Source organism: Macaca nemestrina, chromosome 6, assembly GCF_043159975.1.
Source record: "Macaca nemestrina isolate mMacNem1 chromosome 6, mMacNem.hap1, whole genome shotgun sequence".
Classification (NCBI taxonomy): Eukaryota; Metazoa; Chordata; class Mammalia; order Primates; family Cercopithecidae; genus Macaca; species Macaca nemestrina.
Genome location: NC_092130.1, coordinates 120736848 through 120764144, shown reverse-complemented (window position 1 = coordinate 120764144; position 27297 = coordinate 120736848). Strand labels below are relative to the sequence as shown.

Below are 27297 nucleotides of genomic sequence, written 5' to 3'. Positions count from 1 at the left end.
AAAGATGTTCTTTGAAACCAATGAGAACAAAGATACAACATACCAGAATCTCTGGGACACATTTAAAGCAGTGTGTAAAGGGAAATTTATAGCATTAAATGCCCACAAGAGAAAGCAGGAAAGATCTAAAATTGACACTCTAACATCACAATTAAAACAACTAGAGAAGCAAGAGCAAACACATTCAAAAGCTAGCAGAAGGCAAGAAATAACTAAGATCAGAGCAGAACTGAAGGAGACAGAGACACAAAAAACCCTCCAAAAAATCAATGAATCCAGGAGTTGGTTTTTTGAAAAGATCAACAAAATTGATAGACCGCTAGCAAGACTAATAAAGAAGAAAAGAGAGAAGAATCAAATAGACGCAATAAAAAATGATAAACGGGATATCACCACCGACCCCACAGAAATACAAACTACCATCAGAGAATACTATAAACACCTCTATGCAAATAAACTAGAAAATCTAGAGGAAATGGATAATTTCCTGGACACTTACACTCTTCCAAGACTAAACCAGGAAGAAGCTGAATTCCTGAGTAGACCAATAGCAGGCTCTGAAATTGAGGCAATAATTAATAGCCTACCAACCAAAAAAAGTTCAGGACCAGATGGATTCATAGCTGAATTCTACCAGAGGTACAAGGAGGAGCTGGTACCATTCCTTCTGAAACTATTCCAATCAATAGAAAAAGAGGGAATCCACCCTAACTCATTTTATGAGGCCAACATCATCCTGATACCAAAGCCTGGCAGAGACACAATAAAAAAAGAGAATTTTAGACCAATATCCCTGATGAACATCGATGCAAAAATCCTCAATAAAATACTGGCAAACCAGATCCAGCAGCACATCAAAAAGCTTATCCACCATGATCAAGTGGGCTTCATCCCTGGGATGCAAGGCTGGTTCAACATACGCATATCAATAAATGTAATCCAGCATATAAACAGAACCAAAGACAAAAACCACATGATTATCTAATAGATGCAGAAAAGGCCTTTGAAAAAATTCAACAGCCCTTCATGCTAAAAACTCTCAATAAATTCGGTATTGATGGAATGTATCTCAAAATCATAAGAGCTATTTATGAAAAACCCACAGCCAATATCATACTGAATGGGCAAAAACTGGAAAAATTCCCTTTGAAAACTGGCACAAGACGGGAATGCCCTCTCTCACCAGTCTTATTCAACAGTGTTGGAAGTTCTGGCTAGGGCAATCAGGCAAGAGAAAGAAATCAAGGGTATTCAGTTAGGAAAAGAAGAAGTCAAATTGTCCCTGTTTGCAGATGACATGATTGTATATTTAGAAAACCCCATCATCTCAGCACTAAATCTCCTTAAGCTGATAAGAAACTTCAGCAAAGTCTCAGGATACAAAGTTAATGTGCAAAAATCACAAGCATTCCTATACACCGGTAACAGACAAACAGAGAGCCAAATCATGAATGAACTTCCATTACAATGGCTTCAAAGAGAATAAAATACCTAGGAATCCAACTTACAAGGGATGTAAAGGACCTCTTCAAGGAGAACTACAAACCACTGCTCAGTGAAATAAAAGAGGACACAAACAAATGGAAGAACATACCATGCTCATGGATAGGAAGAATCAATATTGTGAAAATGGCCATACTGCCCAAGGTAATTTGTAGGTTCAATGCCATCCCCATCAAGCTACCAATGAGTTTCTTCACAGAGTTGGAAAAAACTGCTTTAAAGTTCATATGGAATCAAAAAAGAGCCCGCATTGCCAAGACAATCCTAAGTCAAAAGAACAAAGCTGGAGGCATCACGCTACCTGACTTCAGACTATACTACAAGGCTACAGTAACCAAAAGAGTATGGTACTGGTACCAAAACAGAGATATAGACCAATGGAGTAGAACAGAGTCCTCAGAAATAATACCACACACCTACAGCCATCTGATCTTTGACCAACCTGAGAAAAACAAGAAATGGGGAAAGGATTCCCTATTTAATAAATAGTGCTGGGAAAATTGGCTAGCCATAAGTGGAAAGCTGAAACTGGATCCTTTCTTTACTCCTTATAGGAAAATTAGTTCAAGATGGATTAGAGACTTAAATGTTAGACCTAATACCATAAAAACCCTAGAAGAAAACCTAGGTAATACCATTCAGGACATAGACATGGGCAAGGACTTCATGTCTAAAACACCAAGAGCAATGGCAACAAAAGCCAAAATTGACAAATGGGATCTAATTAAACTAAAGAGCTTCTGCGCAGCAAAAGAAACTACCATCAGAGTGAACAGGCAACCTACAGAATGGGAGAAAATTTTTGCAATCTACTCATCTGACAAAGGGCTAATATCCAGAACCTACAAAGAACTCAAACAAATTTACAAGAAAAAAACAAACAACCCCATCAAAAAGTGGGCCAAGGATATGAACAGACACTTCTCAAAAGAAGACACACATACCGCCAACAGACACATGAAAAAATGCTTGTCATCACTGGCCATCAGAGAAATGCAAATCAAAACCACAATGAGATACCATCTCACACCAGTTAGAATGGCAATCATTAAAAAGTCAGGAAACAACAGGTGCTAGAGAGGATGTGGAGATATAGGAACACTTTTACACTGTTGGTGGGATTGTAAACTAGTTCAACCATTATGGAAAACAGTATGGCGATTCCTCAAGGATCTAGAACTAGAAGTACCATATGACCCAGCCATCCCATTACTGGATATATACCCAAAGGATTATAAATCATGCTGCTATAAAGACACATGCACACGTATGTTTATTGCAGCACTATTCACAATAGCAAAGACTTGGAATCAACCCAAATGTCCATCAGTGACAGACTGGATTAAGAAAATGTGGCACATATACACCATGGATTACTATGCATCCATGAAAAAGGATGAGTTTGTGTCCTTTGTAGGGACATGGATGCAGCTGGAAACCATCATTCTCAGCAAACTATCGCAAGAACAGAAAACCAAACACCGCATGTTCTCACTCATAGGTGGGAACTGAACAATGAGATCACTTGGACTCGGGAAGGGGAACATCATACATCGGGGCCTAACATGGGGAGAGGAGAGGGGGGAGGGATTGCATTGGGAGTTATACTTGATGTAAATGACTAGTTGATGGGTGCTGACGAGGTGATGGGTGCAGCACACCAACATGGCACAAGTATACATATGTAACAAACCTGCACATTTTGCACATGTACCCTAGAACTTAAGGTATAATAATAATTAAAAAAAAGAAAATAAATATCTAAACTGGGAGGGGCCTTTGTAAATGACTGGAGACATTTTAGTGAAATTGGAAAATTTCACCTACATCTCAATTCTCCTTGCCTGGTAGCTCTTCTTTGATGCTCTCCTTTCAGAAATTTTCTCTTTTATTTCTGATTAATGCTCAGATATACTGTTAAAAAGGTTGAAAAGTTAGGTGTGGACACAAAGTTGGTGAGATTAAAAAGTTAGACACCAAGAAGGACAAAGAAACTTCCGGACAAGATAACAAATATAAAATAAGTCTCTTTTCATAGTAGGAAGAATAATTCAGAAGAGGTTTTCAGAATATAGACAAAGGAGAAGAAATTCCCAAAGGTGTTACTGGAATTCAGGATAGGATGGAGGAATAAAAACTGTATCTGATCAAAAAATTCGAAGAAAGTAAAGTTCCTCTGCACCATTAAAAATACATAAAGAAAAATAGGTTGACCTCAATTTTTTAAAAATATTTTAAGACAGTTCAGGCAAATAAGCTAATATAAGAATGTTTGCAGGCACTATCTTAGAGAGGTTGTTTTCAAGTAAAATAGATATAAGGAAAACAGGGAATGGGAAAAAGGAGGAACTAACTCAACTTTTATAATCACATTAAAAATTATTTTTATACTGTGATATTCCCAGTGGAGAGAGGAAAAGAGTTCAAATAAAATAACATGACTTCCTCTCCCGCCCCCCATCCTCCTGGGAGTAAATGCTCCTCTTCTTCCCTTCGTGTTCCAAATGAGGGTGTCCACCGGGCAATTTTTCCAAAATGGGTCAGCATTATACATACCTGACCTGAATTAATGGCATCCCTGAAGGAGTTCTCAGTTTGATGTTTAACCCTAGGTTCCTCTTAAAGAGGGAATGTGGTGGTAGGAAATAATCTAGGGAAAAATCCTCACTCACCAGAAGCCTTACCCTTTCAAAAGAGTATTTCCAGATAATTCCTGAAAGTTGCCTCTAGTCACCAGCTTTGCATACTTGTGAACATATACACATAATCACCCCAAGGCAACACTTAAGGCTGAAAGTCTGAAAGCCTTCTTACTTATAAAGCTTTACCTGTAATAGCCTCACAAATAATATTTTTCTGAGTACCAAGAGCAGTTTTTCAGAGAAGGGAACCCAAAATATAGAGAATAGAGACGGAGGTGAGGTAGCCAGCCTCCCAGAGGGTCCCTCAATGATTTGTCCCTACTGGTATTCACATCCTTGTGTAGTCACCTCCCACACTGAATTAGGATTTGCATTTGTGACTAACAGAATAGGTCAGAAGTGATAGCTTGTGACTTCTGAGACAAGGCCACAATAGACAATGTGGTTTCACTCTCTTTAAGATCACTTACCCTGGGAGAAGGCAACTGCCACGTCATGAGGACACACAAGCAGCACTCTGGAGAGATTAACGTGGTAAGAAACTGAAGCCTCCAGCTAAAAGCCACATGGGTGAGCTGCAACCTAGATGACTGCAACCCTGGACAACATCTTGATTGTAATCTCATCAAAGACTATGATCCTGAACATCTAGCTAAGCTGCTCCTCAATTCTTAACTCACCTAAACTGGGGTAATAAATGTTAGTAGTTTTAAGTCACTAAGATTTGGTGTGATTTGTTACACAGAAAATGAACTAACACAGAGGGGTTTCCTGGACAGGCAGGGAGAAATCTCATTCTGTGTTAGGGATGTGATCGGGGTAATATTAAAATATCTTTTAAAAAGAAAAATGATTTGATAAGTTATTGATAAGCTAACATAACACTTATTCTAAAATCTGACAAAAATAGCACACGGAAAAGTACAAATGTCACTTTAAGAACATATAGGCAAATATCATAAATATACGAGAAAATACAGTAATATATGAAAACTCATAATCAATTAAGGTTTGCTTTAGGAATGCAAAGATGTTTTAATGTGGCCATTTATTCATCCAGCATATTTTTGAAAAATTGATTAATAGAATGTATTATATTATTACTAAAAAAAGCTATATGATTGTCTGGATAGATGTCAAAAGGTAGTCAATGAATATCCAACATCCATTCTAATAAAACACATACACCCATACATACGTCTTAAAATTTAAAAACAAGTCAACAAGGAAATTTACTTATTTTGAGAAAAATATTTGTCAAATGAATAACACATATACTTAAATTCAGGATAGCTCTGGTGTTTTTACATTATACTAAAAAAGGCAAATATGATCAATTCTATGCTGTCACATTTATGTTATATAAATCATGATATATACACTACCTAACATTTTCCTGAAGATCCTAACAAATTCAATAAGACAGGTGTAAATACTGTTAAAGGAAGAGACAGATGACTGTTATGTGCAATATGATCGTAATCTCAAGAACAATTAGAACTAACAACAGGGAGTTTAGGAAGATGTTCATATAAAAGAAAAAATGATTATTAAACGTTTGTTTATATACCAGCATACCCAGCAATAGTTTAGAGACACCTAGATACTTTATAAAGTTCCAACAATAGTTTCTATGCTATTATAAATGGGGTCTTTTTAAAATTATATTTTTCTAAGACTTTCGTGAAAAAACACTTTATTAAAAAACGTAAAGAACTTAAATAAATGGATTTACATATTGTATTTCAATTTAGAAAGATTCAATCTTATATAAATTCTACTTTCTCCCAAATTAATTTATGAACTTAACACAATCCTACTGAAAGTCCTGTGATGGTCAACGTTATATGTCAACTTGATTGGGCTAAGAGATGCCCAGATAGCTAGTAAAACATTATTTCTGGGTGTGTCTGTGAGGGTGTCTTGGGAAGAGATTAGCATTTCAATCAATAGACTGAGTAAAGAAGATGACCCTCACCAATGTGGGCAGGCATCATCCAATCCTTTGTGGGCCTGATTAGAACAAAAAGGCAGAGAAAGGGCACATTTGCTCTCTCTGTTTGAACCAGGATATCTATTTTCTTCTGTTCTTGGACATTGGTGCTCCTGATTCTCAGGCCTTTGAACTCAGACTGAATTACATTACTGGCTTTCTTGGTTATCCAGCTAGCAGATGGCAGATCAGGGGACTTCTTAACTTCTAAAATCAAGTGAGTCAATTCCCATAGTAAATTTCCTCTTCTCTATCTCTCTCATTCTCTCTGTCTCTTTCTCTCCAATATCCTATTGGTTAAGTTTCTCTGGAGAACCCTGATTTATACAAATCCTAATTGCTTTTATTCTTTTTTTTTTTTCTATTCTATTGATTCTAACTTTTCTTTGGAAAAATAAACACATGAGAAGGTTAATGAGAGTGGAGACTTGACCTACCAGATATCCAAACCTACTTTAAAGCTACCTTACATAATTGAAACAATTTAATTCGACATAAGCATAGAAAAAAAGTCAGTGAAACATAATATAGGATCTAGATTAAAATTCACATATGTGTAATTCATTTTCAATATGTGTCATTCATTTTAAATATAAAACATAAAGATGGAATTTTAAAATACCTGGAATATTACAATATGTAGCAATATGAATTTTTCATATTTCAATAGGTAGCATAGCAACAATTGGCTGTCAAATTGTTAAGAATAAGTTAAATTCATTTAGGTGGAATTTATTTTTGTGTAGGATGAAAGATATTCATAGTTTATTTTTCTTTTTACATTTACAAATATTAGGATAAAATGTAGACTAGTTTTTTATACCTAAGGTGGAGAAGGTTTTTCTAAGCTGGCCACAAAACTGAAAGCAGTAAAGGAAAACACTAACTTTATGACTTTTGTTTTTACAGAAGCATATGGTACTTTAAATCAAATCTTTCAGTATGAGTGACTAACAAAAAGGTGTTATAAATATTTTCAGCATATATTATAAATGTGCTATATAAAGAGTGATATATAAAGAGTTTTTAATATATCAGAAAATATAAAAGAAAATTTGAGAAAAATTAAGAAATTGGCAAATTTACATACAAATGAGTATTACTATCTGAAAAGTTGTTGCTCAAATTCAATGTCAGTCAAAGAAACAAATTTTAAAGAAATCAGAGATGACTCAAACATGCTCAGGGATAAGAAGAATCAATATTAAAATGGCCATACTGCCCAAAGTAATTTATAGATTCAATTATATTCCTATTAAACTACCATTGACATTCTTCACAGAACTAGAAAAAAACTATTTTAAAATTCACATGGAACCAAAAAAGAGCCCAAATAACTAAGGCAATCCTAAGCAAAAAGAACAAAGCTGGAGGCATCATGCTACCCAACTTCAAACCATACTACAGGGCTACAGTAACCAAAACAGCATGGTACTGGTACAAAAACAGACACGCAGACCTATGAAACAGAATAGAAAACCCAGAAATAAGGCTGCACACCTACAATTATCTGATCTTCAACAAACCTGACAAAAACAAGCGATGGGGAAAGGATTCACTATTTAATAAATGAGATAACTGGCTAGCCACATGCAAAAGATTGACAATGGACTCCTTCCTTATACAATACACAAAAATTAACTCAAGATGGATTAAAGACTTAAAAGTGAAACCCAAAACTATAAAAACTCTGGAAGACAACCTAGGCAATACCATTCTGGACATAGGAATGGGCAAAGATTTAATGACAAAGACACCAAAAGTAATTGCAACAAAAGCAAAAATTGACAAATGGGATCTAATTAAAGTGTTTCTGCACAGCAAAATAAGCTACCATCAGCGTAAACAGAAAACCTACAGAATGGGAGAAAATTTTTGCAAACTATGCATCTGACAAAGGTCTAATATTCAGCATCTATAAGGAACTTAAACAAATGTACAAGAGAAAAACAAACAATCTCATTAAAAAGTGGGTGAAGGACATGAACAGACACTTTTCAAAAGAAGACAGACATGTGAGCAACAAGCATATTTAAAAAGCTCAGTATCACTGATCGTTAGATAAATACAAATCAAAACCACAATCAGATGCCATCTCACAGCAGTCAGAATGGCTATTATTAAAAAGTCAAAAATCAAAGCTGACAAAAACAAGCAATGGGGAAAATACTTCCTATTCAATAAATGGTGCTGGGATAACTGGAGAACCATATGCAGAAGATTGAAGCTGGACCCCTTCCTTGTACCACATACAAAAATCAACTCAAGATGGATTAAAGACATTAATGTAAAACCCAAAACTATAAAAAACCTGGAAGACAACCTAGGCAATACCATTCTGGACACAGGAATGGGCAAAAGTTTTATGATGGAAACACCAAAAGCAATCACAACCAAAGTGAAAATTGACAAATGGGATCTAATTAAAGAGCTTCTGCACAGCAAAAGAAACCATCAACAGAGTAAACAGACAACCTAGAGAATGGGAGAGAAATGTTTGCAAACTGCATCTGACAGAGGTCTAATACCCAGCATCTATAAGAAACTTAAACAAATTTACAAGAGAAAAACAACCCCATTAAAAAGTGGGCAAAGGGCATGAACAGACACTTTTCAAAAGAAGACATACATGCGGCCGAAAAGCATATTAAAAAAAAGCTCAATATCGCTGATTATTAGAGAAATGCAAATCAAAATCATGATGGGATACCATCTTACACCAGACAGAATGACTATTACTAAAAAGGAAAAAAATAACAGATGCTGGCGAGGTTTTGGAGAAAAGGGAATGCTTTTAAACTATTGGTGGGAATGTAAATTAGTTCAACCATTGTGGAAAGCAGTATGGCAGTTCCTCAAAGAGCTAAAAGCAGAACTCCCATTCGACCCAGCAATCCCATTACTGGGTATATACCCAGAGGAATATAAAGCATTCTACCATAAAGACACATGCACAAAAATGCTCACTGCAGCACTGTTCACAGTAGTAAAGACATGGAATCAATCTAAATGCCCATCAATGACAGACTGGATAAAGAAAATGTGGTGCATTATACACCATGAAATATTATGCAGCCATAAAAAAGAATGAAGTCATGTCTTTCGCAGGGACATGGATGGAGCTGGAGGCTATCATCCTTAGCAAACTAATGCAGGAACAGAAAATCAAATACCACAGGTTCTCACTTACAAGTGGGAACTAAATGATAAGAACTTATGAATGCAACAAGAGGGAAAAAACAAACACTGGGTTCTACTTGATGAGGGAGAGTGGGAGGGGGGAAGGAGCAGAAAAGATAACTATTGGGTACTGAGCCTGTATCTGGGTGATGTAACAATATGTACAACCAACTCCCGTGACACGTGTTTGTAACAAACCTTCACATATACCCCAAAACCTAAATAAACATTTTTAAAGTAATAATAATACAATTTTAAAAAGTAAAAAAATAACAGATGCTGATGAGGTTGTAGAGAAAAAGGAATGTTTATACACTGTTGGTCGAAGTGTAAATTAGTTCAACAATTGTGGAAGACAGTGTGGTGATTCCTCCAAAGACCTACAAACAGAAATACCGTTTGACCCAGCAATCCCATTACTGAGTATTCACCCCCAAAAATATAAATCATTCTGTTATAAAGATACATGCATGCACATGTTCATTGCAGCACTATTCACAACAGCAGAGACATGGAATCAACCTAAATGCCCACCAATCATAGACTGGATAAATAAAATGTCATACATATACACCGTAGATTACTATGCAGCCATAAAAACAATAAGATCATGTTCTTTGCAGGAACATGGATGGAAGTAGAGGCCATTATTCTTAGCAAACTAATGCAGGAACAGAAAACCAAATACTGCATGTTCTCACTTATAAGTGGAAGCTAAATGATGAGAATTCATGCACACATAGAGGGGAACAACACACACTGGAGCCGATCAGAAGGTGGAGGGTAGAAGGAGGGAGAAAATCAGAAAAATATTATAACTACCGGGTACTAGGCTTAACACCTGGGTGATGAAATAATCTGTACAACAAGCCCCTATGACACAAATTAACCTATATAACAATCATGCACATGTACCCCTGAATTTTTTTAAAAAGCTAAATTTTTAAAAATTACAAACTTTCAAGAGCAAAATTTATTTTAACCTACCAAAGAAATAGGAATGGTGTTAGTAATAAGGGTGTGACAAAACAAGCAATCTCCTAATAGTTGGTAGCAATATAAACTCTTACAACATTTCTGGAAGGTAATCTGCTCACAATTTGTTTTTTTTATTATTATTATTAAACTTTATGTTCTAGGGTACATGTGCACAATGTGCAGGTTTGTTACATATGTATACCTGTGCCATGTTGGTGTGCTGCACCCATCAACTCGTCATTTACATTAGGTATATCTCCTAATGCTATCTCTCCCCACACCCCACAACAGGCCCTGGTGTGTGATGTTCCCCTTCCTGTGCCCAAGTGTTCTCATTGTTCAATTCCCACCTATGAGTGAGAATATGCGGTGTTTGGTTTTCTGTTTTTGATAGTTTGCTGAGAATGATGGTTTCCAGCTGCATCCATGTCCCTACAAAGGACATGAACTCATCCTTTTTTATGGATGCATAGTATTCCATGGTGTATATGTGCCACATTTTCTTAATCCAGTCTATCATTGATGGACATTTGGGTTGATTCTAAGTCTTTGCTATTGTGAACAGTGCTGCAATAAACATACATGTGCATGTGTCTTTATAGCAGCATGATTTATAATCCTTTGGGTATATACCCAGTAATGAGATGGCTGGGTCTAATGGTACTTCTAGTTCTAGATCCTTGAGGAATCGCCATACTGTTTTCCATAATGGTTGAACTAGTTTACAATCCCACCAACAGTGTAAAAGTGTTCCTATATCTCCACATCCTCTCTAGCACCTGTTGTTTCCTGACTTTTTAATGATTGCCATTCTAAGTGGTGTGAGATGGTATCTCATTGTGGTTTTGATTTGCATTTCTCTGATGGCCAATGATGATGAGCATTTTTTCATGTGTCTGTTGGCGGTATGCATGTCTTCTTTTGAGAAATGCCTGTTCATATCCTTGGCCCACTTTTTGATGGGGTTGTTTGTTTTTTTCTTGTAAATTTGTTTGAGTTCTTTGTAGGTTCTAGATATTAGCCCTTTGTCAGATGAGTAGATTGCAAAAATTTTCTCCCATTCTGTAGGTTGCCTGTTCACTCTGATGGTAGTTTCTTTTGCTGTGCAGAAGCTTTTTAGTTTAATTAGATCCCATTTGTCAATTTTGGCTTTTGTTGCCGTTGCTTTTGGTGTTTTAGACATGAAGTCCTTGCCCATGTCTATGTCCTGAATGGTATTACCTAGGTTTTCTTCTAGGGTTTTTATGGTATTAGGTCTAACATTTAAGTCTCTAATCCATCTTGAATTAATTTTTGTATAAGGAGTAAGGAAAGGATCCAGTTTCAGCTTTCCACTTATGGCTGGCCAATTTTCCCAGCACTATTTATTAAATAGGGAATCCTTTCCCCATTTCTTGTTTTTCTCAGGTTGGTCAAAGATCAGATGGCTGTAGGTGTGTGGTATTATTTCTGGGGGCTCTGTTCTGTTCCATTGGTCTATATCTCTGTTTTGGTACCAGTACCATGCTGTTTTGGTTACTGTAGCCTTGTAGTATAGTCTGAAGTCAGGTAGCGTGATGCCTCCAGCATTGTTCTTTTGACTTAGGATTGTCTTGGCAATGCGGGCTCTTTTTTGATTCCATATGAACTTTAAAGCAGTTTTTTCCAACTCTGTGAAGAAAGTAATTGGTAGCTTGATGGGGATGGCATTGAATCTATAAATTACCTTGGGCAGTATGGCCATTTTCATGATATTGATTCTTCCTATCCATGAGCATGGAATGTTCTTCCATTTGTTTGTGTCCTCTTTTATTTCATTGATCTGCTCACAATTTGCAAAATGTAACTTTACATATGCTTCGAGCTAATAGTTCTAATTCTAGTTATTTAGCCTAAAGAAATTATAGGACAGATATACAAAGATACTCACCACTATACCACCAACACCCCTAGCAAAAATGTACTGTATAATGATGCTTATTGTAGCATTTATCATAATAAAAAATGGACAAAATAAGCTATCAATGAAGAACTAAGAAATAAGTCATGGGCCATCCTGAGAGTTTAAACCTTGTGTAGGTTTTTTTTAAGATAAAGTAGATCCTATTGACATGGAAAATGTCCAAATACATTAAAATATAATAAAAATGAAAGTTACAGACTATAATATATTTAGTATTACCCCATTTGCCATTTAAAAATTATATGGATATAGGTAAACATTAAAATATAGAAAAAATATATGTCAAACTGTTAATTTATCTGTTAGAGAGACTTAGGATTAGAAAATACCTTATTCTTTCTATTCTAATGTTTTAACTTTTGTAACTAAGATACATTAGATTTTTCAAAAACAGAAACGTCAAGAAAACCAAGTATTTGTCACAATATTCCCTTGGTTTTACACACAAATCGCTGTATTTGCTAATCTCATCCTGCATTGTGATACTTGCAGAACCCAGCAAAGACTGTGTCATTACTAGTGAAAATGGAAAAGGTCAGCCCCTTTATCGGAATTTCTCCTGTTATCTACCTCATCAGCTACCACTGACTGTCCCCTCCAGCTGTATCACATCCTGTCTTCTGCCACGTCTGCATGCAATGAAACCACTAACCACAACCGTAAACAGCCAGCCTTATCTCAAGTCATGTCAAGTGTGGGTATGAGAGTTGGGCCTTGGACTTGCTGACACTGGGACTTGTCTCACTGAATGTCCACCAGGGAGTCTCTCTGAAACAGACACCAGCAACGGAAGAGGCCTGGCACAGACAACCCAGCACTCCATCAATGGGCCACGCTGCTATAGGCATGCCAGGCTCAGTGCCAGGAAATGCAAGGATGACAAGGCCAGCTGACTAGAATTCAGCACTGGGGACAGCAATCCACATATTAACTTGAGGTCCCAGAGCCAAAAGTCACCCAGTGATAGCCACAAAACCAATAGCCCAGTAGAGAGGATGCCCTGCCTTTCCTCCGTCTGTTTTTGGGCTTCTCTCTAGAGTCACAGCTCTGCCCATCAGGGGAAAGTGGTGTAAGTTCTCAGTTCAGAACCAGGTCCTCCAGGCCCATGGCAGGTGGGAACATGAAGTGGGGCCTGGAGCAGAGGTTTCATAGAGAAGTGGCATTGGGTCAGTTCCTCTTATCAGTTCCCAGCACTCTGGCAAGGAGGGGGCATGCAGCTGGGCTCAGGCTGAAAAGGCATATGGCCATGACCCACCCCTGGAAGCAGAGAGAGAACTGAGATAGAACACATGAGTGTTGCCTGACCCAGCCTTCTCTGTGTCCATGGTAATGTGACTTCCTGAAGAAGAGTGGGAAGGTACACTTAACCAGCAACTACCATTCTCATCTTAACTTTAAACTCTTGCCTTCTCTCAGCCCTTCTGCTTTTTAGTTGAGAAATGAGTGTCCAACCACTGAGTGTCACATTTCTGTTGTTTTTTTCTAGACGGCAAGCTGCCATTGCCAATCCTTGTTCATTATGTCCGGTTCAGGCAAGTTGGCCCAGAAGTAGAAGCCTATTGGCCTGGGGTAGTGAATCCTAGTTGCCATAAAGGTCAAACTCCTGAAGTCCCAATGGCTTAAAACAGCAATCATTTATTTCTTGTTCACATAAAGTCTCATATGGGTTGGGATACCTTTCTATGTCTTGTAGCTTTGCCACAAGTTCCATCTGGTGCCTAAGGTCTCTGTTTCAGGGCACATAAAGAGTAGAGGAGGAACACCAATCTGAACTCACTGGCCTGAAGAACATATGCACTCCACTCCTGCTCACACTGCAATGGCAGGATGCTCACACGATTACAACTTAAATGCAAAGGAAGCCAGGAAGTGTTAGAGGAGCACATGGAATAATTGCTGTGATACACTCATAATATTTCAACTGTTTCAAAAAATTTTTCAAATAGAAGAGCAGAGCAATAGAAAGAGCCCTTGAGTGGTAGTCCAGGCTCAGGGCTCCAGAGCCACTTCTGTCACTGACTAGCTGGGTAAACTCTCTGCTCCTTTGTACTTCCATGTCCTCATCTATAGAAGACAAGCGGTTGCATGACCCACAGTGTTCTTTCCGGGTGAAAAAGACACAATTCTATGAGCTTGTGGCTTGTGAAGACAGAATGCAGATGATGTCTCACCATTTCACCAAGGACTCCACAACCTATTGGAGAAAACAGTGGTGGCTTCTGCCCTTCTTCTAGTGCCCACCCCTTGCAGTATCACTTAAGGGCTATCAATTCTTAGGAGCCCAACTTTCACTGAGCTTACACTCTTCGAAGATAATCAGAAAACAATAGGGAACCTCGATTCTGCTAAGTAACAGCAGCAACAAATCACTCCTTGTACGGAAACAGATGTGAGTGCGGAGGAAACCTCCTACTTTCTTCACCATTACACACATGCATACGTCCCTTCTCAATGAACAAACACAGAGGATCTGATATTGGCAAGAATTCTCTCTGTAAAAAGAATTTTGATTTTATGCACTAATATGGGGTTGTACTACCAGACTTTTAAGGTCCCTCCCAACTTTAACAATGATACCTTTCTTACGAGTCAGTAGAAGGCATTGCAGAGCCTGGCCTATGGAGCTAGTGGCCCAAGCTTGAACTGCAGCTCAAGCACTGTCAAGGCTTGGGTTCCTGGGAAAGCAGACTCTGAGTTGATGTTTAGAGGGTAGGAGGTTTATTAGGGAGTGCTCCTTGGATCAACTGCTATGGAAAGAAAAAGAGAGAAGCAGAATTGGGAAGAGGGGGAAGTTGAGCCACAATGCAGCCCCAGCAAAGACCTGAGCCAACACTTGAGGGACTCTGAAGCTGAGGTAGACCATCAGAATTATCTTGATGTGGAATAAGGGGATGAGCCTTTGTACCCCTGTGTCAATCAACCACTGATGTGGGCTGCCCTGGGAAATGAGCATGGTCCTCAGCCTCGTGGCTGTCTTCAGCCAAGGCCAATGCCAAAGAGAGCTGGTTGCGTTCTGTCAGCCTCACTCCCACCAGCTGGACGTATGAATCCTTCATTCCAGAAACAGACCAATTCACAACATCGCTATAAGCTTACTAGTTATATGTCCTTGAACACGTTACTTGGCCTCTTTCTCTAAATTTTATTAGTGAGAAAACTGAGGTACTATACAGCAGTCTGTACTTTATAGTGTTTGTGACAATTAAACAAGTTAAAACATGTGAAATATTGAGTGCTTATTAAATGCTTGGCACTGTCCTAAGTGTTAGCTTGTTTTGTTTTCTTGAGACAAGGTCTCACTCTGTCACCCAGGCTGGAGTACAGTGGCGTGATCAGGGCTCACGACAGCCTCCACCTCCTGGGCTCAAGTTATCTTCCTACTTCTCAGCCTCCCGAGTAGCTGGGACTACCAACGTGTGCCACCACACCCAGCTAATTTTTGTACTTCTTGAAGAGACAGGGTTTTTATCATGTTGCCCAGGCTGGTCTCGAACTCCTGGACTCAAGTGATCCATCTGCTTCAGCCTCCCAAAGTGCTGGGATTTCAGGTGTGAGCCACTGCATCTGGCCCCGTAAGTGTTAGTTATTAGGTGCCTCTCATAAGTTCCACAACAACAGGAATGTTTACATCTGGAGATTAATGGGGACTACAGATTCTTATGAGAGCCCCCGAAAGGGAGAGATGCCCCTCATCTACTTATCTAAGATCCAGCCTGTTGTTGACTCCTCAGAGGCCCAGATTCCCAACTAAAATATTGACCCAAAGGGCTTGGCATCAGTTCACACTCGTGCCTAATGTTACAACTATAAAAAGCTCTAGGAAGAAACAGTTGTAATTTTACCTCCAATGTCCTTTTTAATGCTCCTGAATGTGATCAACTCTGATATCTCTCCAATGGAATGAGGAATATGTTCTACCTCTTATAAGGAAAGGCATGTAAGAGCCCTGTCTTCTCAAATTGGCCCCCAAATCCTCTATATTCTTCAAGGCACTGGAGAATGTGTGTCAGATCTACTGGGAGACTCTCCAGCCACGCTGCCTGCAGGGTTGGAAGTACTTTGCTTACACGGGGACATGTTCCAAGTGTAGACCTACCTGGCAAAGACTCAGTGGGCATCTGCACTTGGTATGGATCATTTTCCTAGGAAGAAAATTATGACTCGTACAGAAAGGTTAAGGCTAGAGAATATGAGGCCTGTAGGAAACAAAAGGCAAAGCCTACGTTAGGAAGAGTATTCTAATCTGCCTTGTTGAAGTGAACTGATGACTAGAAAGTCAATGGCAGGGTTCCTTCTGAAAGCTCAGGGCACATCCCCTGCATCTTCCTCACAGCTCTGTGAAATAGTCCCCCCTGTCTCCTCCTCTTTAGAGCAGGTGGGGTAAACACCTCTCCGTAACTCACTTGCTTCTAGAAGGCTAGGGTTCCGGTCCTGCTCTGGACTCGCCTTATTGCTGCCTGGATCTGATGCTACGTTGTCACTCTAAAAAGTCACCCGGATTTTCTACTTCATAACCTATTTTGCCATCCAGGCAGCTCAGATGGAAATGTACTCTACATGGAAACCTCAAATTATACTTTTTTCTTCTAACCTGCAAACCTTGTTTTTTCCCTGCTCTGGCCCAACCACCATCTCCCCCTCCCCTTGCCCAAACCATTTCTCCCTCACCCTCTCCTTGATTGGTTGGCAATATTGGTTCCAGTAGAAGCAGAATATGTTTTAGTAGAAGCAGAACAGTTGTTTTCAATTACATTCCAAAGCATAGGAGAGGATTTCTGAAAGCAGCTTCCTAGATTGCAATTGACCATGGCAATAACAGTCTCAGAGAATAAAACTCTTTCCAGGAAGAAAGCAAACCTCACTTACTCAGAAAGCAACACGAGGCTTATTTTTCCATTGCACACATGCACAAAAATTATTGGGGGCTTTCCTGTGCTCATTAGGAGGAACCGCTCAGCAAAGCCCTCTATCTAGAAGTAGAGCCACCGGGAGTCAGGATGGAGGGCACTCAAGATAGGCTTCTGGCTTCCAGAGCTGGGAGGAAACCCGAGAAAAGCAGGAGACAAGGCCCAGGGCTTTCTGTATTGTAGAGTGTGTGGAATGTAGGCCAAAATGAGCCCCTTTCAGTTTGCAAAACTCTAAGCTTTTCCTTTCGTCTGTAACAAAAAGAACCTTGAAGCAGTCTAGAGTAGGAGAAAATGAGAAGGCATCTCTGTGGAGAGGTAGAAGGAGTATGATGTTTCAAGTGAGGAAAGCGGGCTTCTAGGGTGGCTTGGCCACACGTCAGCTGTCTGTCCTCTACTGGACGCCTTCCATGTGCACCTCCAGATCCACTGTCTACCCTGGGAAGCTGCTCTCTGTGGGCTTAATCAAGAGCAAGCTGGCCCTATGGCTTCTCATTGGGTTCAGTCAATAAAAGTCACAGGCAGGAGATCAGAAAAAGGCCTGAGGGTGACATGGGAGTACCTGTGCCCCAGCTCCCTCCCTCCCCTGTTCTAGCAAGGCTGGCTGCCTCTATCTGCTGAAGGTCACAGCTCCCAGCAGCCATACTCTCCGTGATCCAGGAACCAATCCTTCCTTTTATCCTTTCTGAATGAGGGGTGGTGACAGCTTCCTACTTTTGCTAGCCCTGGTGTTCAAGATTGTGGTTTTGGTGGAAATCCAAATAGAGTGTGCAGTTTAGATAGTACTGTTATACAAATAGTAGATTCTTAGTTCTGATAACTGTACCTTTGTTCCACAAGATGTTAACATCAGAAGAAGCTGGGTGAGGGTACATGGGGATTCTCCATACTATCTTTGCAACTTTTTTGTAAATCTAAAATTATTTGATGGCCATGATCTTGGTGGCTACAGATCCAGTAACTATTGTCAAATTCATACCACAGAACTGGCCTGACAAAGACTCTGTAGCCACCACTGGGTGCAAATATTGCAGGCTTCAACACCACCAACAACACTGGGCACTATTCTCTGTCATTGTTGCCTCTGGAAATTGGATGTAGCTTCTGCTACTGCCACCTGTCACCAGAATACAGATTGTGGACAGCCCCTGCTTCTTTCTACTGCTGGCTTCTGATTTAGGCAACATGTTTGCACATGAGCTGCAGGGAGGCTGGAATGGGAGTACCTGGCATTTCAGTTTCTATTCCTGGATACTGGCTCCCCCTCATAAAGAAGACATTTCTTAGACATAGGGAGGCGGTTCTGATGCTCAGTGGCCAAAAAGGGCAAATATTCATTATGGTGGTTGAGATCACATCAACTGAAGTGGTCAGACAAGGCCCTCTGGAGGAAGTAAAATGTTGATAGGGTATTATTTTAGAGAAACCAAATTTTGAAATGAAAGTCAATAGCATCTGGCACTCAGCCCTGTAGGAGAGGTAAGATTTTACTAAATAGAAATGAATCATTCTCATGTAAACATCATGCTGAACAAGCAGAACAGAAGGTAAGCAGGAAACAATTTTTTGCCTCCTAATGCCCCTTTCAGTCAGCTTTGCAGGACCAAGCCTACTGTTTCAGACAGGGACAGGGTAAATCCTCAATAATTTTCTGATCCAATACCCACAGTTCTAGGGTTACTTCAAGTCATAAATTACAACTTCAGATTAGCATTAAAATGTCCAGCCTCATGTAATAGTCAAAATTTCAAATTTGCTTTCAGCTTGAGGCTTTTCCCCCTCTTATAATTTGGGTCTGTCAAGGGAGGAAAGACTCTCTCTTCCCTCCTATTTGACCTTCCTCTTTTGGCTTATCACAGTTTCAACCACTTCAGGGTTCAAGCTCAGTAAGGATGAGTAGGTCAGGGGAGCAGAAGATTCTGCTCAACTGGTGCTTCCATAAGGTTTAGAATTTTGGATCTCCATTTTTGCAGATGTTGAAAGCTGACTTTCTTGTGAGCTCTAACATAGTTCCTCTGAGATTTTGGAGCTCTCTCATCCAAAATCCCCTTGGCAGGGCAAAGGCAACTGTTCTCTGGCTGGTTGCTTTCTTCGTACTCATCCCCTAGAAATCCAGCAGTCACCTGGCTTCTCTCTGCTTAGGTCTTAGGTCTCTATCCCCCTCTAGACCACCCTCTTCAATGGGATCTAAGATGACTCCATGCCAGCTTATACTCTGGATTCTGGATTTCTGGTTTAAATAAAACATCCACATATTCTTTCATCGGCCTGACAGACCCCAAAAGATCTGGCCTCCTACCATGAACACTTCTTCATTGTGCCACTATCAAGCAACTAGTCAGTCTATCTTTTGCCCTTAGATTATTCTGTGTTCCTCAGATGCAGGGGACATACACTAAGGTCTCCATGTAGGCCCCTTGAAACCTCTTTTCCTAAGCTTAAGTTAAAGTCTAAGCACTCCCATCTCTTCCCTTGAGGGCAGAGGTGGGGTAACACACAGGTAAAAGAGCAGTTTTCTCTAAACTTTTCTTCACCAGCTTCTAATTCCTGAGTTTTCTCCATTCAAAATGTCAATGAGGGGCTTAAGGGTCATGTAGCCTGTTTTCTATCATTTCTTTTAGAAATAGTACATTGTACTGAAGACCTTTGCTTTGAACTGTGATATCTATTGTCTTGCTATTTCAGCACACTCTTCCATGTTAACATCCTGCAGTGCTTGCATGTTCCATCCTCAAAGCAAACAAAGCTTGTATGATCCCTCCTGGCTCTCCCAACTTGCTAGAACAACTTAACCTTTGACTCTCACCTGGGATGGGCTGCGGTAGGGGCAGCAGCTGACACAGCCAAATAGTGTAGAACAGCATATGGGCAACTCCTCCATCATAGTTGTGGTATATACTTCTGCCCCAGAGACCTACTCAAATGCCAGCTACCATTCTAAATAGTAGAATGTGTGCACTAAATGGTTCTAAATGCCAGCTACCATTCTAAATGGTAGATGTGTGCACTAAACCAAGACAAAATATCTCAGCTTCCTCTTTATAGACTCAAACATTTTAAGCCCCAATCCATTCTACTTCTGTTTCACAACAACCTTCCTAGATTAAAAATCTTTGATGTCCATTCAATGCACATTCTTCTGCTTTAGTTCATGTCCCTAAAGTCAGAGGTTTATAGCAAGAGTGATAAAATAGTGGGGGAAAACCCACAAAAAATACTAGCAAACCAAAATCCAGCAGTATATACAAAGGATTATACACCATGACCAAGTGGGATTGGTGGGTTTAATATCTAAAAATCAATGAATGTAATACACTACGTCAACAGAATAAAGGACAAAAAAACACATGATCATCTCAGTGGATGCAGAAAAAGCATTTGACAAAACCCAACACCTCTTATGATTAAAAAAAAAAAAACACTCGACAAACTAGGAATGGAAGAGAACTTCTTCAATCTGATAAAAGATACCTATAAAAAAATCCACAGCTAGGAGTATACTTAATGGAGAGGGAAAGAAAAGTTTCTCCTAAGATGAAGAACAAGACACAAAGGCCCACTCTCACCACTTCTATTCAACACCATACTGTGGGTTCTAGCAAGGGTAATTAGGCAAGAAGATAAATAAAAGTACTCCGACTAGCAGGGAAGAAATGAAAGTATCTTTATTTGCAGAGGACATGACCTTGCATATACAAAATTCTGAATAATCCACTAAGAAACAATTAAAACTAATAAAAGATTTAAACTAAGTGGCAGGTTACAAGATTGATACACAGGTTGGGTATCCATTATCCAAAATGCTTGGGATCAGAATTGTTTGGGATTGCAAATTTGTTTGAACTTTGGAATATTTGCACATACATGCCAGTTGAGCATCCCTAATCTCAAAATTCAAAGTACTACAGTGGGCATTTCCTTTGAGCATGACTTTTGAGCATCACGTTGGCACTCAAAAAGTTGTGAATTTTGGAGTATTTTGGATTAGGGATGCTCAATATTACAAAGATCAGTTGTATTTCTGCAAAGATATAAGTAACCCAAAATTAAATTAAGAAAACATTTCATTGTAATAGCATCAAGAAGAATAAAATACTTAGGAATAAATTTAACCAAGGAAGTGCAGGTCTTATACATTCAAATGACAAAAACATTATTGAAAGAAATTAAAGACCTAAATAAATGGAAATAAATTCCTTGTTCAGGGATGAAAAGACTTAATATTGTTAAAATTCAATAGTCTCCAAATTTATCTACAGTGTCAATGCAATCCCAAACAAAATCTCAGTTACCTTCTTTGCAGAAATTGACAAGTTGATTCTTAAGTTAGTATGGAAATTAAAGAAACCCAGAAAAGCCTAAATAATCTTGAAAATGAGCAAAACAAAGTTGGATAACTCATACTACTTGGTTTCAAAACTTATAGTAATCAAGACAGATTGCTACTGGCATAAAGATAGACATATAGATCAATGGAATAGAATTGGGAGTACACAAATAATCCCTCACATTTATGATCAATCCCTTTTTGAAAGGTGACAAAGACAATTAAATGGGAAAAAATAGTTTTACTAAGAAGTGATGCTGAGGCAACTAGATATCTACATGCAATACAATGAAGTTGTATTACTACCTCACACTATATACGATATATATAAAAATTAATTCAAAATGGGTCAAGCATCTCATTGTAAGAGCTAAAATTACAAAACTCTCAGAAGAAAGCATAAACATAAATCTTCATGACTTTGGAATAGGAAATGGGTTCTTAGATACAATATCAAAAGTACAAGAAACAAAAAATAGGTAAATTGGACATCACCAAATTTTAAAACTTCTGTGCTTCAAAGAACACCATCAAGAAAGTGAGAAGACAACCCACAGAATGGAAGAAAATTTTTGTATATTATATATATACGATAAAGGTTAGTATCCAAAATATATAAATAATGCCTACAACTCAATAACAAAGAGACAAATAACCCAATTTTTTAAATGGCCAAATGATCTGAATAGGCAGTTCTCTAAAGAAGACGTACGAATAGCCAGTAAGAACACGAGAAGTTAAACATTGTCACCTAGTAGGGAAATGCAAAGCCGCAATAAGATACCACTTCACATGCACTAGGATGGCTAAAATAAAAAAGTGGTATAGTGAGGATGTGAAGAAATTGGAGCCCTCATACACTGCTTGTGGGAATGGAAAATATGGTAGTCACTTTGGAAAACAGTCTGGCAGTTGCTCAGATGATTAAACATAGTGTTACCATATGAGTCAATCAATTTCATTTCTGGGTATAAGAGAAATGAAAATACATATCCACACAAAAACAGGCACATGAATATTTCACACAGAATTATTCATAATAACCAAAAAATGGAAACAACCCTAATGTTCATTAACTGATGAACAATAAATAAAATGTGGTATACCCATGCAACAAAATATTATTCAGCCATAAAAAGGAACTGTTACACGCTACAACACAGATGAACCTTGAAAACATTATGCTATTTGAAAAAGGTGATCACAAAGGACTACATATTGTATGATTCTACACACAGTCATGAGTCATTTAAGGATAGTGCTGAGAAATGCATTGTTAGGCCATTTCAGTGTTGTACAAACATCATAGATTGTGCTTACACAAACCTAGATGGTATAACCTACTACATATCCAGGTTATATTGTATAGCCTATTGCTCCTGGGCTACAGCCCTGTCCAGAATATTACTGTACTGAATGCTGTAGGCAATTGCAACACAATGGTAGGTATTTGTGCAATAAAAATTTTTCAGCTTCATTATAATCTCATGGGGCCACCACCATACATGTGGTCTGCTATTGACTGAAATGCTGTTAGGCAGTGCATGACTGTATATGAAACATCCAGAATAAGCAAATCTATAGAAACAGAAAGTAGATTAGTCGCTGTTTAGCACTGGAGGAACTGGGAGTAAATGGTAAGTGACTGCTATGGGTACAAGAATTCTTAGGGGGTAATAAAAATGTTCTAAAATTGATTGTGTAATGATTGCATAACTCTGAAAGTACTGAAAACTATTGAATTGTATAATTGGGTAAATTGTATGGTATGTAAATATCTCAATAAAGCTATTACTTTAAAGAAGAGAGCTGATGTAGTCTTTGCAGAGGCAGGAACCATGTTGAAATGAAAAGCATGAAAAGAAGCCTTTCTAAAATATTACAAAATACAGTAAATCTTGGTCTTGCTAAAAGTTGGGGTAAAAGGGTTATTGTTTCTGAGACCCAATATGACCAGCAGAGAAAGTGCACTGAAGAGTAAGGAGATGTTCAGCTAGAAGATGGTTCAGTGAACGCCTGTCCCCTCAACGTGATTCCAAAAGAGAGCTTTGGGCCATAGTCTCTCACGGGCACAAGGGTCCCTGGATCCCAACTGAAGGCAAAAAGCAGTGTCTCCACAGACCTGAGCTGCCACAGGCAAGGGGCCCAGCAGAAAGGGGGTCCTGGAGTCAAGTGACCCAGACGTAACTGTGTGCCTAACGGTCATGGAAGAGTCAATAGGCAATGGATCCCTGGCCCCAGAGTCTGTAATCGTAGGGGTCACAATCAGGGAGAATGTGAACTATTGTCTTAGCGTGGGTTTCCCCAAAAGCAAAGATTCATCTGTGAGTGGGAGCAGGAGTGAGGGACAGGGATGATAAACAGGGAGGGAAAACAGTCCACACACCAGTGTATTGTGCTCAATCTTCAGGATGTTCTGAGAAGTCTCAGAGAATGAATTTCAGAACCGTTCACTTAGGAGATGAAACGAGGAAGCATTTATCCATAGGCTCCAGTTTTCCACTGGACCAGAGCCATACTTCTGGGTGGTGCAAGCATAAGTTCCCACCGTCATGTAGTGGAGAGAGAGGAGCCCTCGGGTGGGTAGCACAGGGCACAGTGCACACTCATGGCTGCAAACATGCTTGGAACTTGTAGCCATGACTACGGTTGGAGCCAGATGCAAAGTTGAGAGAATTCTAAACTGTGCTGAAGAGGTGTCTGATGCAACTATCAACTAAATTCTATGAGGACTCAGAAACATCTGCATAATGTGTGGGGCCCAGTGAGAAATGAAAATGTGAGGCCTCTTGTTAAAAAATTATTCTAATTTCAAGATGTGACACAGAGCATTCGACCAAAACCAAAGCCCTCTAAGGACGGGCCCTCTATGGCTGCACAGGTTGCACATCCATGGAACTGCTATTCTCTGGACTCTTAAGTAGCAAATTTGCCCCTCACTCCCACTGCCACTCCTCCCCTACCGCATATGTACACATGTACCAGGGACACCTGGCCATACCTTCTAAAGAGCACCAACATTGAGGAGCCTGAGTTCCCCTCTGCCCCAGCTTCTGCCTCTGCTCTAATCAAAGCACCCATAAGCATGGCCTCCAGAGGTGAATTCCTGACCCTTCTGGTGTGTCCTGAGGTTTTCCCAGGCCAAAGTCAAATCTGGACAAAGAGAATTTTTCATAAAAATCTGTTCTTCCCACCATAAAGTTCTTTGTTCTAAGATTCTGCCCTTACTTTAAACATGGACTTATGGTGATAGTTGGATACTTTAAATTTTGCTAGGGATATTAATTTTTTTAAGTAACAGTCGTTTGTTAATTCTGGAATTAAAAAAGAAATTATCAATTGACGAAAGCCTGAGAACAACCAGGTTGGGAGGAGGGAAGAGCAGGTAACGGTTTCCCATCCAGGACAGGGTTGTGCAGATGTGATACCTGCTTGAACAGGAAGCGAATGGGGCAGGGCATTTTATCAGTGGTTCAACCCCCTCTGCAAGGTAAAGAACTCTCAATCTCTCTTGGCTTGAATCTGCCCCTTGCAAATGTTCCTGTCATGCTGTTTCCTCCATCCATTTTCTTACCAGTCTCCAAGGAAACGGCCCTGCATGCCAGGTAGAGTTTGAGCATTTGGGAAGTTCCCTTCCTAAACACACCTCATCTATCCTAAATCGTTCACCTGAAATTCCACTACCAGTAATATACTACTTTGCGTAGAATATGAGCCTCTGGTTTATTCAGAGACTTCATAGATTCGTTCTTTTACAGCGCATTAAAACCCTAGGAAAATTCTTTTATAGTAGTTAGTATAGTGCCTGATGCATTGAAAATACTGCATGATTATTATTATTCTACTAACTTCAGGTGATTATGTCACTAAATTCTAACAAAACCCAGAGAGGTAGGTACTAATATCGTTATCCCCATGTTTTTGGCTGATGAAACTAAGTTCAGAGAAATTGAATAAGTCACATTGCTAGGAAATAGAGGGCCAGGATCCAAAACAGACCAAGAGTCGATTATTTAACCACTCTGGAACGTCACTAGGCCTGGGGCACACCAAGGGACAGGGAGTGCAAAGCTGGGCTGAGAAACATGGAGGGTGGGGGACACACCACAGTGGGCCATTGTGCTCCAACTCTTGCCTCCCCTCGGGATGGGCAACACTCACTCATGAGCATTCCAAGTGAAAACACAAAGCCCTGTCCTAAGCTCTGCCTGTCTTTGTCCTCTTTCTCCCATACCCTCATCTGTCCTGGCACTTTTTGTGTCACTCTAGAAGGGTGTACCAGAAGAAGCAGACCAAAAAGACCCTTGCAAGATAGCATCTTGCATCTTCAGACCAAGCAGAGGATCTAGCATTTCACATACATGAGGTGCCTAATAAATGTTTGTAGATCTCTATGAGAAGGCAGCCTCATCCTGGTCTCTATGAAATAGTCAATGGTGTTTTTGTGTATCATAAGCAAAAGATCCATCATTCAGCAGGCCAAACAGTGGGCTCCCAGCCCACTCTGATCCTCGTGCCTCTCCTCACGCAGGGCTAACTTCATTATTAATTATGATGCCTCTGAAAGATGCAGGAGTGGATAGCTCAGTCCCATCTAAAATTCAGGATCCATCACCTGATATGTACCATCACCTGATATGTACCATCACCTTCCATCTACACTCCAAATGTGTCCACTTCAGCTCCAGAAATCTGAAGAACCAGAGAGTAAAGCCAGCTTCTGTTTCACCCTCACCTCACCTAATTAATGCAGGACTATAAGGAAAGGTACCTAGATGTTTGAGAAGGAACCACTAAAGGTTGGAATCTGCCAAGACCTCTTAATACGAAAAAAATGTTTGCAGGAGGTTAAAAAAAAGAGAGAGAGAGAGACTGTCCACTCCCAGCCTAGCCCAGAGTATACCCTCTCTTAAGCAAAATCCTGCCAGTCTTCTGATATTAATCTCTGCTATACACTTATTTATTCACCAGTCATTTCTTAGCAGTGACTCCATTATGATAAAGAGTCGAAACTATTCCGTTATGCCTCTGCATATGGGAGAAGCCATTTCGGTCTGACTTTTCAATTTTCTAAAACTTCAATTTTCAATGTTAAATTAAGTTTTGCCAAAAATATTTCTTTCACACTTTGAGCCAGCACCAAATGGTAAGCATTATTTCCTTTTAATTGAACCCATCTGTAAATCAGTAGAATATTCCAGAGCCTCTAGAAGAAAACTTTCCAAACTCTGTTAATTACCTGATTAATCACTGAGGTTTGACATCTGGATCTCACACTGATATTCTGGCTCCAGCAGGCATACTCACAAACAATAACATGGATTATTATTTTTAAATATCTGTGTGTATCTCCTTCCAACATGGACGCCAATTTTATGTGTGCAGTTGCAAAATTAAGAGGAAAAAGAGGAGAGGAAGCCAGACTGTTTTGTTTCACCAGGCTGGTAATCCTAGCTCTAGAGACATTGTGGCTGAAGTAAGGAAGAGGCCCACATGCTCACTGAATCAAGTATGTCTGGCTTCTCCACAAAGAGCAGGCATTCTCCCTGCCCAGCCGATGGGGAACAAAACCCACTTACTGGATTCAGAGATGCTCCTCGGCCTCCCTTGCATGTGCAGATTCAGGTACACACTGCCATCCTACTCCTTCTTTTTTTTTTTTTTTTTTTTTTTTTTTTTTTTGAGACGGAGTCTCGCTCTGTGGCCCAGGCTGGAGTGCAGTGGCGCCATCTCGGCTCACTGCAAGCTCCGCCTCCCGGGTTCACGCCATTCTCCTGCCTCAGCCTCCCGAGTAGCTGGGACTACAGGCGCCCACAACCGCGCCCGGC

The 27297-nt window shown here is 39.6% G+C and overlaps 1 protein-coding gene across 1 annotated transcript in view; it reads right to left on the bottom strand.

The window, feature by feature from the left end:
* LOC105499377 (chondroitin sulfate proteoglycan 4-like) overlaps positions 1–27297 on the bottom strand; it is a 109294-nt gene that overhangs the window by 17416 nt on the left and 64581 nt on the right. The window lies entirely within an intron of this gene.